We start from the raw sequence: 16,820 nt of genomic DNA, 5'->3' as shown, positions 1-16,820 counted from the left end.
TCCAAAACTCTAAGACCAAGCATTTCACTTCACTTTCACTTTACCCTAGGCCATAACTCTCTGGGTGTCCATTCTGACAGTGAGCAAAGGCCTCTCTGGATGCTCCATGGAAACTGATTGTCAGTTTCTGCATCTGTGAAATGCAGCAATTAACAACACAGGTTCAGGGACAGAGTAATTGTGAAATAAAGATGCTTCACCTCTGGGCTCCTCTCACTCTCTCTGGGCTTCTTCCAAAACCTAGGCATACAATTGCCAGATTAAGTAAATGAGAAATACTGGACACACAGTAATAAATTTGAATTTCAGATAATAAAAAAGCATAATTTTTTAGTATGTGTGTGTCCCAACTTTTGCATGGCACATATTTCTAATAAAAGTGATTCATTGTCTATCTGAAATTCAAACTTAACCAAGACTCCTATATTTTTTCTGGTAACCCCACCCAGGAGGTGGCCTAGAAAGAGTATACTAGTAATGTATTCTTCATCTCAAAGAGAGTCCAAATTGTATAAGCTATGCAAAACCAGGATTCTCTCACATATGATTCAGTTTGTTATCATGATTACCTTAAAGCACTTAACACTACCATTAGTAAAACTATTTTGGTTATTGTTGTTATTTTGGTAGAAATAAGCCTTGCTCAAGAAAGGTCATGGCCTTTACTGACATATTTAGCTTGTGATGAACTAAGATCATCACCTCTTACTCTTTTTACTCTTGTTTACTTTTTCCTATGTTGAAAATTTCATTTGCACCAGGCACTCTCTATTCACAGCATTTGGATTAATGGATAGCCTGATCTTAACCATATTGCTAGCCTCTACTTCTCTTACCAGTACATGAAAAGAAGGCAGGTGATCTGAGGTCAGCACAGCATTCTCTCACTTGTGCAGAACCCTGTGAAAAGATGATTGAACCCCCTCACCAAAGAGGGGCTAGATGGAAATTTTCTTTTGAGGCCAGTTGTCTGCTTTCTTTTAGAGCTCAGTGATTATTTTCATGATTTTGGAGTCATCAGCAAGGTCTTTCTCTTTCCTCAGCTGTCATTGGTGAGATTTGCATCAGCTTATCTCACCCATGGGCTTCCTTGGTGGCTTTAGTGGTAAAGAATCTGCCTACAATTAAGGAGACCTGAGTTCGACCCCTGGGTCAGGAAGATCCTCTGGAGAAGGGAATGGCTACCCACTCCCGTATACTTGCCTGGAGAATTCTGTGGATGGAGGAGCCTGGTGGGCTATAGTCCATGGGGTCACAGAGTTGGACTTGACTGAGTGACTAACACTTTCACTTCACTTTCATCTCACCCTAGGCCATAACTTTCTGGTTGTCCATTCTGACAGTGAGCAAAAGCCTCTCTGGATGCTCCATGGAAATTGACAGTAGAAGTCATTTTGGCCACGCTTGTGTTTGCCTAGATCCACTCCCTCCACCCAAGTTTCGGGTGTTCTCCCACCCCTGACCAATCTAATGAGCACTTGCTAGGGCACTGCCAGCATCTCAGGGCTCCTGGGGCTCTGTGAGCACATGAGGAGGAATCGGTCCTGCTCCACAGCATCTGGAATATAAAGGGCCCTCACTGTGCTTAAAAAAAGCCACAGTTATCAAGACAGTATGGTACTGGCACAAAGACAGAAATATTGATCAATGGAATAAAATAGAAAGCCCAGAGATAAATCCACGCACATATGGACACCTTATCTTTGACAAAGGAGGCAAGAATATACAATGGATTAAAGACAATCTCTTTAACAAGTGGTGCTGGGAAATCTGGTCAACCACTTGTAAAAGAATGAAACTAGAACACTTTCTAACACCATACACAAAAATAAACTCAAAATGGATTAAAGGTATCAAAGTAAGACCAGAAACTATAAAACTCCTAGAGGAGAACATAGGCAAAACACTCTCCGACATACATCACAGCAGGATCCTCTATGACCCACCTCCCAGAATATTGAAAATAAAAGCAAAAATAAACAAACGGGACCTAATTAACCTTAAAAGCTTCTGCACATCAAAGGAAACTATTGGCAAGGTGAAAAGACAGCCTTCAGAATGGGAGAAAATAATAGCAAATGAAGCAACCGACAAACAACTAATCTCAAAAATATACAAGCAACTCCTACAGCTCAACTCCAGAAAAATAAACGACCCAATCAAAAAATGGGCCAAAGAACTAAATAGACATTTCTCCAAAGAAGACATACAGATGGCTAACAAACACATGAAAAGATGCTCAACATCACTCATTATCAGAGAAATGCAAATCAAAACCACTATGAGGTACCATTTCACACCAGTCAGAATGGCTGTGATCCAAAAGTCTACAAATAATAAATGCTGGAGAGGGTGTGGAGAAAAGGGAACCCTCTTACACTGTTGGTGGGAATGCAAACTAGTACAGCCACTATGGAGAACAGTGTGGAGATTCCTTAAAAAACTGGAAATAGAACTGCCTTATGATCCAGCAATCCCACTGCTGGGCATACACACTGAGGAAACCAGAAGGGAAAGAGACACGTGTACCCCATGTTCATCGCAGCACTGTTTATAATAGCCAAGACATGGAAGCAACCTAGATGTCCATCAGCAGATGAATGGATAAGAAAGCTGTGGTACATATACACAATGGAGTATTACTCAGCCATTAAAAAGAATACATTTGAACCAGTTCTAATGAGGTGGATGAAACTGGAGCATATAATACAGAGTGAAGTAAGCCAGAAGGAAAAACATAAATACAGTATACTAACGCATATATATGGAATTTAGAAAGATGGTAACAATAACCCGGAGTACGAGACAGCAAAAGAGACACTGATGTATAGAACAGTCTTATGGACTCTGTGGGAGAGGGAGAGGGTGGGAAGATTTTGGAGAGTGGCATTGAAACATGTAAAATATCATGTAGGAAACAAGTTGCCAGTCCAGGTTCGATGCACGATGCTGGATGCTTGGGGCTGGTGCACTGGGACGGCCCAGAGGGATGGTATGGGGAGGGAGGAGGGAGGAGGGTTCGGGATGGGGAATACATGTATACCTGTGGTGGATTCATTTTGATATTTGGCAAAACTAATACAATTATGTAAAGTTTAAAAATAAAATAAAATTAGAAAAAAAAAAGTATATATTTTCTTATCAGTTTCTTAAGGTGGCTTTGGCAAGCAACTAGGGAGCAGGCTTGTAATATTTCTTACATATGATGTTTGAAATCACTAATGCAATATCAATTATCCCACCATTTTCATCATTGTGTGAGAAGTAAGGAGTTATACTAATTGTTCAGAGAATACAGCCGACCCCCGTGGAAGTTGTTCTGCTTTATCACAGATAATTCTCACCCCATGCTTAGCCTTGAATGAATTTCCTTTTCCAGTCAGTGTCCCAGTGCCATCTAATTTGTTTAATTTTGTATCCATATGAGATATGGATATTCTGTGATAATAATTTCATGATGTATATGTCATTATAATGTACATCTTAAATTTATGCAGTGCTGTGTATCAATTATATTGGAATACAACTGGAATAAAAAACAAAATTTGGTCTCATTCTTTTTGAAAAGTGGAAGAGCACTAAATAATTGCTAATTTATTGCAATCTAAGCACTAATTTTCAGTGCTTTTACTAATGATGTTCATCATGGTAGCTAACGTATTTTCAGGGCTTTCTATGTGCCAGGCTCTGTGATATAGACTTCATCGCATAATCTCATTATATCCTCACCTCCTGGTGAAGCATCAATATTATTTTCCCATTATACAGATTCAACATTGAATGCTTAAGGAATGTCCCAAACTCATAGAGCCAGTTCATTTTGGAAAGGATAGGTTGAGATAGATTTGGTAGGTTCTGGCTTTCAGCAATTATCCAAGTTTGGACCAAGTTCAAGTGAACTTGAATCCTGGATCCACTGTTCACTTAGACTGTTTTAAATCAGCGTGTGGATCACAATAAACTGTGGAAAATTCTGAAAGAGATGGGAATACCAGACCACCTGACCTGCCTCTTGAGAAACCTGTATGCAGGTCAGGAAGCAACAGACTGAACAGTTAGAACTGGACGTGGAACAACAGACTGGTTCCAAATAGGAAAAGGAGTACGTCAAGGCTGTATATTGTCATCCTGCTTATTTAACTTCTATGCAGAGTACATCATGAGAAACGCTGGGCTGGAAGAAGCACAAGCTGGAATCAAGATTGCCAGGAGAAATATCAATAACCTCAGATGTGCAGATGATATCACCCTTATGGCAGAAAGTGAAGAGGAACTAAAGAGCCTCTCGATGAAAGTGAAAGTGGAGAGTGAAAAAGTTGGCTTAAATCTCAACATTCAGAAAATGAAGATCATGGCATCTGGTCCCATCACCTCATGGCAAATAGATGGGGAAACAGTGGAAACAGTTTCAGACTTTATTTTTCTGGGCTCCAAAATCACTGCAGATGGTGATTGCAGCCATGAAATTAAAAGATGCTTATTCCTTGGAAGGAAAGTTATGACCAACCTAAACAGCATATTAAAAAGCAGAGACCTTTGTCAACAAAAGTCCATCTAGTCAAGGCTATGGTTTTTCCAGTGGTCATGTATGGATGTGAGAGTTGGACTATAAAGAAAGCTGAGTGCCAAAGAATTCTTGCTTTTGAACTGTGGTGTTGGATAAGACTCTTGAGAGTCCTTGGACTGCAAGGAGATCCAACCAGTCCATCCTAAAGGAGATCAGTCCTGGGTGTTCACTGGAAGGACTGATGTTGAAGCTGAAACTTCAATACTTTGGCCACCTGATGTGAAGAGCTGACTCATTTGAAAAGACCCTGATGCTGGGAAAGATTGAGGGCAGGAGGAGAAGGGGATAACAGAGAATGAGATGGTTGGATGGCATCACCGACTTGATGGACATGGACTTGGGTGGACTCTGGGAGTTGGTGATGGACGGGGAGGCCTGGTGTGCTGTGGTTAATGGGGTCACAAAGAGTCAGAAACGACTGAGTGACTGAACTGAACTGAACTGAACTTTGTTCACAAAATGGATCTAATAAAGCATCTACAGTAAAGGGTTGTAAAGATTAAAGAGACACTGATAATGTTGATGAAAACTGATGAATGCTTACCAGGTGCCAGGCCCTGTTTTGGAGTTTGTTGGACATATCTGCTTGTTTATTTCTGACCACAAAAATGGGAAGCTGTTCACACTATCCAATTTTAGAGATGGGGAAGATAAAGCCCACAGAATATAAGTAACTTTCTCAAGTTTATGTAAAGAGTAAGTGATGGAGGTGGGATATGAATCCAGCTGTTTGTATTTGGAATCACTTCACTCCACTGCCTTCAATAATGGAACCAGAGCACTCAGCAGAGTGCCCACCACATGGTAACCACTCAATAAATGGTCATCTTTTAAGAACACGATACTGTACCAGGTGCTATGCTGACACTTGTTTAAGTTATTTCAAAAAATTCTTATGACCACCTTGCTGCTACTAAGTCACTTCAGTCGTGTCCGACTCTGTGCGACCCCATAGACGGCAGCCCACCAGGCTCCCCCATCCCTGGGATTTTCCAGGCAAGAACACTGGAGTAGATTGCCATTTCCTTCTCCAATGCATGAAAGTGAAAAGTGAAAGTGAAGTCGCTCGGTTATGTCTGACCCTCAGCAACCCCATGGACTGCAGCCTTCCAGGCTCCTCCATCCATGGGATTTTCCAGGCAAGAGTACTGGAGTGGGGTGCCATTGCCTTCTCCATATGACCACCTTAATAAAGTAACAATGAACCCACTTTTGCATGTGTGGGCACTAAGTTACACATGAAATAAGTGAACTTTATGTGAAATATAGGAACTTTCCAGCATCACATTCATAGTGAGTAACCACATTGAGACACAGACTCTTTGCTTCTTAAATCCCCAAGCCTGTGGTTTTGGCCATAGTCAAATAGACAGACTGCTGTTGCTATTCTGAGAAAAGACAATCCCAAATAGTAGCTTATTTTTATGTGAGTCTTTTACATTTTCTGTATCTCTCAAATTACCCCATGTAATCTTTTTGATGCTTATTTAGGTTTGGTTTTTGGAGTTGTGAAATTGATCATGATTTATGATAACTTCTTGTTTTCTTTCTTCCCTCTGCTCCAACATATAATCTCCACATGCAGTGTTTCCCATCTCACTAGGAGAACAGGCACTGCAGGAACCATTTAGCATTCCAGGGCTTTGCTAAACTTCACTTTGGGGTGATGTATCAGGCAGTCAGTCACAGCAAGATGCTAAATGCCAGATGTTGCGTTGTTGGCTGGGATCATCCTTTGAACATCTGTGTCCAATCCTGAAAGGGGAAATGCCCTAATGCACAGAAAACATGGCTATTTGTAAGGAGGTATCTGGCTGCTAATGAGTCACTAGGAGTGATCCAAGGGAGTAAAGTTACCTCAAAGGAGACTGGCCACATTCAGGAAACTCAATGATATTTTCAGTGAGTAAAGATTCGAGGGGTATTGGCATAGTTTAAGGAAGAACTTATTTTGTACCTTTTTTCAGTTCTATTGACTAGCAGCTGGAAGCTTGGTGGTTTAAAACAACAGAAACTTATTGTTTCACACTTCTGGAAGCTAGAGAGCCATATCAAGTGTCAACAAATACATGTTCCTTCTGAGACTCTTGAGGGAACACTTCCTTGCCTCTTCCTAGCTTCTGGAGGTGGCTACTGCCCTCAGTGTTCTTTGGCAAATGGCTGCCTCACTCTAGTCTCTGCCTCTGTGGGCACAGGCATTCTCCCTGCATTTCTTTGCCTGTCCATGGCATTTCTTCTTATGAAGACACTAGTCATATTGGATTAGGACTCACTTTCATGGCCTCATCTTAATTTGATGACCCTATTTTTCAAATAAAGTTGTGTTCATAGACACAGGGTGGGGTGGGGGGCTAAGATTTTAATGTGTCTTTTTAGAGGTCACAATTCAACCTGTAACACCATGTAAAATCATCACAAGTTCCAGGAATTAGGACATAAATATATTTGAGGGGACCATTACTCAGTCTACCCTATATTCTAAGTGACAGGTAATAAGATCAAACATCCCAGAGCATAGCAGTGTTACCCAGATTCCCAGAGAAGGTCTGAGCTGAGTCTGGAATCCAGGTCTGTGAGCCTTCTGGCTTTGCAGCTTCTATTTGAATAGGCAAGTTCTTGGTCGGGTATTACAAATAAAGAGTCCTTGGGTATAAATTCACAGAACTTGTGTTAGAATCATTGACTGGGACAAAGATTTAGAACTTTCACTGGCTATTTTAGGGAATGCAGTGGCCTCGTTTTACAGCCTTGAGGAAATCACCTTTTAAATTGGACCTTAGTTACATGAGCTTTGAAACAGGATTATCATAGAAACTTAAAATAAAATTGGCTGATGACTAATTAAAGCATCCTAACAAACCAAATGAGCAGGGTGAGTCTTGGAAAGAAGGAGCAGTACTTGATGTTAAGAGCCCGCTGGTGGACATAGGCGTGGGTGTGGGATCAAAGAGAGATCAGGACTAAGTTATTGTCAGCTCGACCCCTTCCTCTGCGTGTCAAAACACTCAGAAGTTAGCTCCTTCCCTGCAATAGTAGCTCTTAAAATCTAAAGCCCACGCTCTTTCTTTAGCACCAGTTATTAAAAAGAAAAAAATAGAACGTTTCAGCTATTTTAGCCCTTCCTGCCTTTTCTCTACTTTTAATTTTCTCTTAAAACTCTTCAGACCCTGAGATGAAACCTTTTTCTTTAATTAATAAAGACTGCATGAAATGCTTCAGCAAATTCACACACTGCATTGTCAAACCTAGAGTTTCACTTGGAAAGATGAAGAAAAGTGAGATTTGAATCTCCCCAAACTGCAATTAGGTCAAGTGGAACTATATTTGAGAGACAGAATCAGGAAAAACCTTCCTCACGGATTCTGTATCTCTAAATAGATTTGGGGATTTGCTAAGGCTCTGGGTTAATCACGATGAGAGGAAAAATGGTTGCCCTTGCTGTCACTTCATACATGGGCAGCAGGAAGAGTTTGGAAACGTGGATGAGAGATTTTCCCATTGCTATGGAATGTATCTGTGATATAAGGGGCACACGTTTTCTAAGGAGCCACCTTTCCTGTTGAAAGGTTTTTCTGTTCAAAGCAAGAGATTGATGTCCTGAACTCACAGGTACCATCCTGCTCAGCTATGGCTCCCATCTCCCCAGGTGTCTTAGGGAATTAGTTGTCCTCTCTTGCTCTTAGATTCCTGACCTGTAAGTAAGGGATTGGATGAATCTTTAAGGGATCTATCATTTTACAATACAAAAATAGTGATCTCTTCATTACATTTGTTGTTATGCTGAGGATATCTGTGAAAACTTTCACCTCTTTGTGCTCAGTGGTTCACTACAGCTTTACACTGCCTCATGGGTCTTAATAAAAAATGTATCTATTGTACGAGAAATGATGAAGGAAGCAAGTCTAGATCCTCTGAATGGTACCCTAGGTGGAACCTACCTTCTAAATGTTTCATGTTAATAGGGAGCATGACAGTGAGAATCTTTAGAATTTCTTGAAGTGTGCTCCCTAGAAGATGAATTCCAGAGGAGGAGCCAAAACTTACGATGGTGTTTTGCTGCAAAGAACACAAAACTCTATCACTTTGCTATTCGACATGTGATTTGTGGACCAGCATTTACATCACGGGGGAGGTGGGCAGCAGATCCAGCCCAGATCTGCCGAATCAGAATTTGCATTGCAACAAATCCCAGGGGATCCATTTACATATTAAAGCTTGAGAATCACTTTCCTCTTGATTACAGGGCCAGAAATAGAAAGTATTTAATTCAGTAAGAAGTCCAGGAGTAGGCCGTTGTGGCTCAGTTGGGTGCCTCGGTGTGCAGTTGGGCATGCAGGCATTAGCCATCTTTTTGCTCCACCTTCCTCAGCATGTAGAGTTAATGATAGAGTACAAGGTGGCATTCAGCCCTACTCAGGGCTCACCAAGAAGAAAGGCAAAGGCAACCAGGAAAGGATAGGGGTGAAAGTGAAAGTGAAAGTTGCTCAGTCATGTCTGACTCTCTGCGATCCCATGGACTATACAGTCCATGGAATTCTCCAGGCCGGAATACTGGAGTGGGTAGCCTTTCCCTTCTCCAGGGGATCTTCCCAAGCCAGGAATGGAACTCAGGTCTCCCGTATTGCAGGTGGACTCTTTACCAGTTGAGCTACAAGGGAAGCCCAAGAGTACTGGAGTGGGTGGCCTATCTTTTCTCTCGTGGATCTTTCTGACCCGTGAATCAAACCAGGGTCTCCTGCATTGCAGGTGGATTCTATACCAACTGAGCCATCAGAGAAGCCCAAAGATAGGGGTGGGGCCTTGCTTAAGAGACGGCGTAGGCGAAGATCAGGAAACAATTGCTTAATTAAACGTTAATTAAGGATATAAAGAGTAATAGAATGAGGATAGCTCAGTGAAGAAATTCAGTGGAGAAAAGAGGCTGAAATAAGGATAGCTCAGTGAGGAAATTCAGTGGAGAAAAGAGGCTGAATAATTCAGCCAGAAGGTAAGAGAAAGAACGACATGGTGAGACCAAGTTTCGGTGAACAAGGCCCGCACTTTATTTTTCAAAGTAGTTTTTATACCTTAAGTTATGCACAGAGGATAATGGGGGAAGGGGTAGAGTCTTGCAGCAAACCAGGCTTTCTTCCTGCAAACTTATCATATGCAAAAGCTTAGGTGATTTGCATCATCTTCTGGCCCGGAGGCCTGTTAACATTTTAAGACCTTTTCTTCAGAAAACTTATTTTTCTCTAAAGGTGGTTGGTCAGGAGCCACCCTCCAAAAAAGCATTAGATAAAGTTGCATTCCTACAGAGCAAAGGTGTGGTGGGCTACAACAAGAAAAAGAATTAACTCAAGGGTCCCAGGTTACAAACATTAAAGCTACTACTTTCACCAATTATATTAATCAATACACTGCCAGGGACACAGCAGGTAAGGGATATGGAAACTTAGCAGCAAACATTGGCCCAACAAGTGAAAAACCCTTCACCAATACAATTTCTAATCAATCTTTTAACTACTCAAAAGAATCTGTGTTTAGACAGTTTAGAACATCTCCTGCCTCTCACAGTTGGGAGGCTCTGAACAATCACATGTGGCGGAAAAATCTATTCAGGCAGGCTAGAGGATTTCAAAGGAGTTTGTAGGTTAAACACTGTCACACCCAGGAATTATTAACTGGAGCTGTAAGCTAACTTTTTCAGAGAGGTAGTGGGGACAGCCCCCGTGAAAGTCAGAGGTGTAGGTGAAAGCACAAAGCAGAAAGTAGGCAGACTCTGGTTTTGGGGGTAGATTGCTCGAGAATTTCCAGGGAGACTCCTGAGGCTTGATCCCGCCTTTGCGTATGCCAAGCCTCCTTCCTCATGACCTTTGCCAGAGGCGGAGCTCGCTCCCCGCAATACAGGCCAGATTAGACACAAGGCAGGGCGAACAAAAGAAGGGATTTATTGTGCCAGCTTCTGTACTACAGAAGGCACGGGAGAAGTGGACTCTAAGTTACTCATGGGTAACCGATCCATTGTGTTTGCTGTATTCATGTTCATATTCATGGAGGAAAAAATATAGCCAATTATGTTTAGGAAATAAATCTAAATAGGTTTCTTTTACACAGGACTTCTTAAAGCTTTTAATATACAAAGGTGCATTTTAAATCTTCCAGAGGGAAAAACAATATATAATGTTTTCTACTCATCTGATTATAGAACTCTTTTCCCAAAAATCAGTTTTCTGCCAGAGGGGGGAACATATAAAACTAACTGGAAAATGTAGATCAATATCATGTGATTATGTGTTTTTGAGCAGGGGTCATCAAACTTCTGTGGAGGGCCAGATGGTAAATATTTTGGGTTCTGCAACCATAATGTCCCTGACCAGCTACTCAGCCTACCACCAGGGTGCAATATGTCAGCAGACTGGCTTGTGTTGACCGCATTGTGCCTATGGGCCATAGCTTGATGTCTCTATTTTAGAGTCCAGTTCAGTTCAGTTGCTCAGTTGAGTCCGACTCTGCGACCCCAAGGACTGCAGCACGCCAGGCCTCCCTGTCCATCACCAACTCCTAGAGTTTACTCAAACTCATGTCCATTGAGTCGGTGATGCCATCCAACCATCTCATCCTTTGTTGTCCCCTTCTCCTCCTGCCTTCAGTCTTTCCCAGCATCAGGGTCTTTTCAAATGAGTCAGCTCTTCACAATAGGTGGCCAAAGTATTGGAGTTTCAGCTTCAGCATCAGTCCTTCCAATGAATATTCAGGGTTGATTTCCTTTAGGATTGACAGGTTGGCTTTCCTTGTAGTCCAAAGGACTCTCAAGAGTCTTCTCCAACACCACAGTTCAAAAGCATCAGTTCTTTAGCTCTCAGCTTTCTTTATCGTCCAACTCTCACATCTGTACACAACTACTGGAAAAACCATAGCTTTGACTAGACGGACCTTTGTTGGCAAAGTAATGTCTCTGCTTTTTAATATGCTGTCTGTGTTGGTCATAGCTTTTCTTCCAAGGAGTAAGCATCTTTTAATTTCATGGCTGCAGTCACCATCTGCAGTGATTTTGGAGCCCCCCAAAATTAAGTCAGCCACTGTTTCCACTGTTTCCCCATCTATTTGCCATGAAGTGATGGGATCAGATGCCATGATCTTAGTTTTCTGAATGTTGAGTTTTAAGCCAGCTTTTTCACTCTCCCCTTTCACTTTCACCAAGAGGCTCTTTAGTTCTTCACTTTCTGCCATAAGGGTGGTGTCATCTGCATATCTGAGGTTATTGATACTTCTCCTTGAAATACCTTGATTCAAGCTTTTGTTTCAATTAGAGTTAGCCACAGCAAAAACTTCCCTGGTAACTCAGACGGTAAAGCGTCTGCCTACAATGTGGGAGACCTGGGTTCAATCCTTGGGTTGGGAAGGTCTCCTGGAGAAGGAAATGGCAACCCACTCCAGTATTCTTGCCTGGAAAATCCCATGAACAGAGGAACCTGGTAGGCTACAGTCCATGGGGTTGCAAAGAGTTGGACATGACTGAGCGACTTCACTTCACAGCAAAAACAAGATGAAAGAGACACAACCACAAGAATATGTACTAATATTTTGATGGTGCCCGAAATTCTACAAAATATTTTAATATGAATTCATATTTATATTGTATTTTTATATTCAATATAAATATATTTACACAGATATAAAATGTTACACACATGGAATCCCCTCTGATTTTTTACCCCTGAAAATGACTATCACTATTTGTAGTTTCTTGAAAAAAAAAAAAAAGAGTACTGTGCTCTAAGAAATGAGGGACTCTGGATATTATTCATCAGGGCTCTGGATATTATATCTGATCATTTGTTCAAAATTATAATTATAATGTTTTGAATTTATATATATTTTCTTCCCAATATGCTCTGAGAATTTCTTAAATTTAACTGTCATATTCATTCTTTGAGGGAGGCCACAATCCAACCAATTATTCACAGGGGCTTGTGAAATCATTGCAAGTATTTGAGATTTACTATGGCAGCAGAAGATGAAATGGTTAGATAGTATCACCAACTCAATGGACATGAACTTGAGCAAACTCTGGGAGATAGTAGAGGACAGGGAAGCCTGGTGTAGTGCAACCTATGAGGTCACAAAGTCAGACACAACTTAGTGACTGATGAATAATTTAGGGGCTCTTAGCTTTCTAGACCTTAAATTCCTCTGTCCAAGTCTCCTTCCAACAAGTCTCCTTCCAATCATATCAGATTTTTAGAGGCTCCTCAGTTCCACTGCTATTGTGTGCTACCATCATACTAGGTATCTGGCTCTATTTTAATGGCATCTGTGGTGTTTGGGGCTTCCCAGGTGACTCAGTGGTAAAGAATCCACCTGTATTGAAGGAGATGTGGGTTTAATCCCTGGTTTGGGAAGATAATGGCAATGTATTCCAATATTCTTGCCTGGGAAATCCCATGGACAGAAGAGCCTGACGGGCTACAGTCCATGGGGTCACAAAAGAGTAGGATACATCTTAGCTACTAAGCAACAACAATAATTATGGTGTTTTAGTGCACTTGCTTATTTAAACTCCTTATGTGTCTTTGCTTAAGAAATAACCTGCTTGCGGGCCAGGCTGGTGTGTGTTCTGTTTGTGCCTATGCCCTCAGTGCTGAGCAGAGTGTGACAGATGAACACTGTTGAGTGAAGTGTCCTGTGTCAGCCATAGGGGTGGGATGTGAGGGAGCTGCGAGGGTGACTTCAGGGCTGCTGGGCCACCTTGGGGTTTCAAAGCATGTCTTCTGTGCTCACTGACACGCCGTCTCCACCCTGCAGGTGGCCATCTATTCTAACTCTGCTGGCATTTTCTGTCATGTCATAGCAATGGGAACAGATCCCAAGGCGACCACAATGATGTACCTGTGGATTGAGTTCAGGCCATTAAATTGCCATCATGCGACCTATCTAATGTCATTATAGCCCAGTTCCAGAAAAGCAGAGAAATAAGAAAAAAAAAATGACTCAATTACCAGTGTACGTGTTGTCAGACTTTCAAAAGAGCCTGAAGGAAGTGTCTGTAGTAGATGGAATGGTGTACACCCACCCACACCCACACACCCACACACACACACACACACACACACATACACACACACACAGCCATCCCTTCCAAGGGTAAGTTTATAAACTATAGGAGGAGGACAATTACTAAACTAAAGCTTTATTTGGACGTGAGCCCAGTTCACTCACTCTAGAATACTCTTCAGCCAAGTCTGTTTCCAGGGGCTTATGAAAGAAATTTTACAAATTCTAAATAGGAAGTTTTGAAAAGCTGAGACCCTTAAATCATACATGGTATGCAGCGAGTGACATAGGTTGCCTTGTATGTTACCTTGGGATTGAAGAAAAGAAAAAACAGCATTGCTGAACCACGGAAGTGAGTGAAAGCAGATATTCAATGGCAAATGACGCTGACACCCCTGCATCTGGGATTTGCTGACTATCAGGTGACTGTCAAAGACATTGTTATGGTAGTTTGGGTTTGAAATCTTTCCCTGGAAAAGTTGTTTTAGGAACCCTTCAGACATTTTCTCACTTTAACTGATTCCCTCAGTGTTAACCTTGCATGGGACACTGTGCTGCTCTCCTGCCTTGGAGTCATACAGTTTTTCTTTGTTTTGTTGTTATATTTGGCTTCTTAGGGAAATACCTGAGCAGAATGTCCACCTCTCTTGGTGTCTCATAATTTTATTATCAGTCTTTCTTGTCACCTGCTCTTACAAATAGGCCCGGGAACTTTGGGCATCCTTGTGCCTTAATGGTATTTTTAAAATGCCTCCCACCTCCTCTTTAATTAACTGCAATCAGGAAGGCTAGTTGGTGGACACATGGTGTCATCACTCGTGAAATGCTGCCTGATGGCTATAAACATGGCCATATGCTCTCTGTGAAATATGGCTGCAATCACCAGCAACAGGAACAGCTGATGGGAGAAGAAGACTCGGCTTCTCACTTTCTTCTGCTTTATTCTCCAAACCTGGGAGGCACTTTGCAGGTCAGCTGAATATTTTCTCTCAGCCACTGCTGCTTCTGCTAAATTTCCTTTTATTTTAGTTTCAGTTATCTCCCAGACATATTTGAGCTAGAAATGGCAATTATTAATGGAATATATTTGGTACCTTCCTGTTTAACATCACAACACTTTAATTAGGCTGGCCTCTCTTTAAATCCTGCACTACACACGTAACATGGGTTTCTCCAACTAAGTGGTTATCAAGAAAGAGGATAAAACCATCAAAATTTTCACAGTGAATGAACAAGAATTTCTCAGCAAAGTTCAATAGATTTGCCCTGAACCGGTGCAGCTTATAAAACCCTTGAGCCTAATTGCTTTCCTGCATTTTGGCAAGAAAAATAGCTGACTTGCAATGGAGTAGAAAGAAGAGGTTTGGAAGAAAGTGTCTTTTAAGAAAAGCTTCCAATGAAAATTTCAATCAATATTTTTAATCCCAGAAGACTAGATAAAATATGATATTATGTCCCTTGCACTGAGAGATTGTGACGAGGGTTGTTTTTCAGTGTAGGTAGGAGAGCAATGTGCCTCTTATGCTACAGTGTGGACAGAGAGCTATACTCCGGCATTTCAACAATGCCTCATACCTAAGGTGGTGGCCCTTGGATGCCACATTCTTACTGAACCAGGTGGACTCCTGGTTTCACAGCTATGCTTGGAGACACAAATGTCTGCCTTCCCCGTGAAAGTCAGTGAGAGGAGCTGAGTATGAAACAAGTAATATACTCCATATCCCTCCACTAAGCATCATTTGACTGCTTATTGAAATAACCAGACAAAATTGAGTGCAGAGGAGAAGCACTGATTGCTTTGAAGCCTTCACTTTCCCATTTAGAAATGTCTTAGGTTACTAATTTTGATATCAAGTTTTCTACCTCTAGGAGTATATATGTATACATATGTATTATTGAAAGCCTATTTTTATTGCTTCTTTTATGCTTTCAGGGCTTTGTTAAAGCAGGGCTTTCACCCTTTACCCTTTTTCGCTTTTTTTCCCACCTTGTATGTACTGCACAGGCTATTAAACTGTGTGCAGGTGATTGATCTCTTTAATAAAAGCAAGTTCTTTAGTAAGCAAAGAGTGATAAAGATAAACAAATGTACTGGTTTGTCCAGTGCTTTGGAGATTATGGTAACACAGGGGCATCAGGAAAGCCTATTAACAGATAAGTTAGATGAAACACATCCATTCTGATCTCAGTAAGTCGGGAAACCATTCGCTTTAAGTTAATTTTATCCATGTTTTCTCTTCATTTGTAATACTTTGTGGGTTTTAACAGAAAATATTTAATAGTGTGCAGTGCAGTCCGTAGATAAACGATCTTGGCAATTTCTCTACATAACTGCTTGTCAAGCCCTTTAGCAAGGTACACAACGCCCTGGAGTTTATCACCTCTCTTTCTAGATTGTTTCAAAGGATCATTGAGAGGGCCGAGACTCCCTAGAGTACTGTGCTCTGATCCTGTCATATTTTTTAAAATGCTGGAAAGTGTAAGGTTACATGGTAAGATGGTTTTACATAGGCATTTCTTGAGCTCGTCACCATGGCGCACTCTTTCCATGGTAACCACTGTTTCCATGGTACGTACCGTAAGCTTCTCCGGAGAAGCCGAGGGGTTGATGAAGATGCTTACCCACCCACAAGTGTGCGCACACACACTTGCCTTCTTTCTCTCTCTCTCAGGCACAGATTCATCCCACCATTTATGTGAATTTAGGCACATTTTCTGACAAATTCTGACATTTCTAACTAAATGGAGCAAAACTAATTTTAAAATAAAATCTGCTTTTCTTCCTATTGTGTGATGAGACAAATAACCACTGATGCAGCCTTTTTGAATGATGCAGAAATGTAACAAAAGCTGACGTTGTTCTCAGTGACATGGATTAACAGGATAAAATCTCGGAGGCAAAATTTGACAGGAAAACAGTCAGCCCTGGACCAGATTTTCTAAATGTATCTTCCTTTCTTATACTCTGAGCTAAGTCTGTAATCAGCATCATGTTCGATGTTATAGCACATAAAAGAAATTTATTCCCACAGGGGCCTTGCATTTTCTGCAGGCTTGGGGGAATGAAGTTTAGACATATATAATAATTAGAAAACAATATAACACTGTACATAATCAAAATAAATTGTTATAACGCCAGAATTTTTAGGCTTAGAGGCAAATAGTATAGCTGTTATTTATTTTAAAATATTTTTTCTACCACTTTTATCCTTAGGAC

This window comes from Bos mutus, chromosome 3, assembly GCF_027580195.1.
Source record: "Bos mutus isolate GX-2022 chromosome 3, NWIPB_WYAK_1.1, whole genome shotgun sequence".
NCBI classification, from domain to species: Eukaryota; Metazoa; Chordata; class Mammalia; order Artiodactyla; family Bovidae; genus Bos; species Bos mutus.
Note: the sequence above shows the minus strand (reverse complement) of the source record.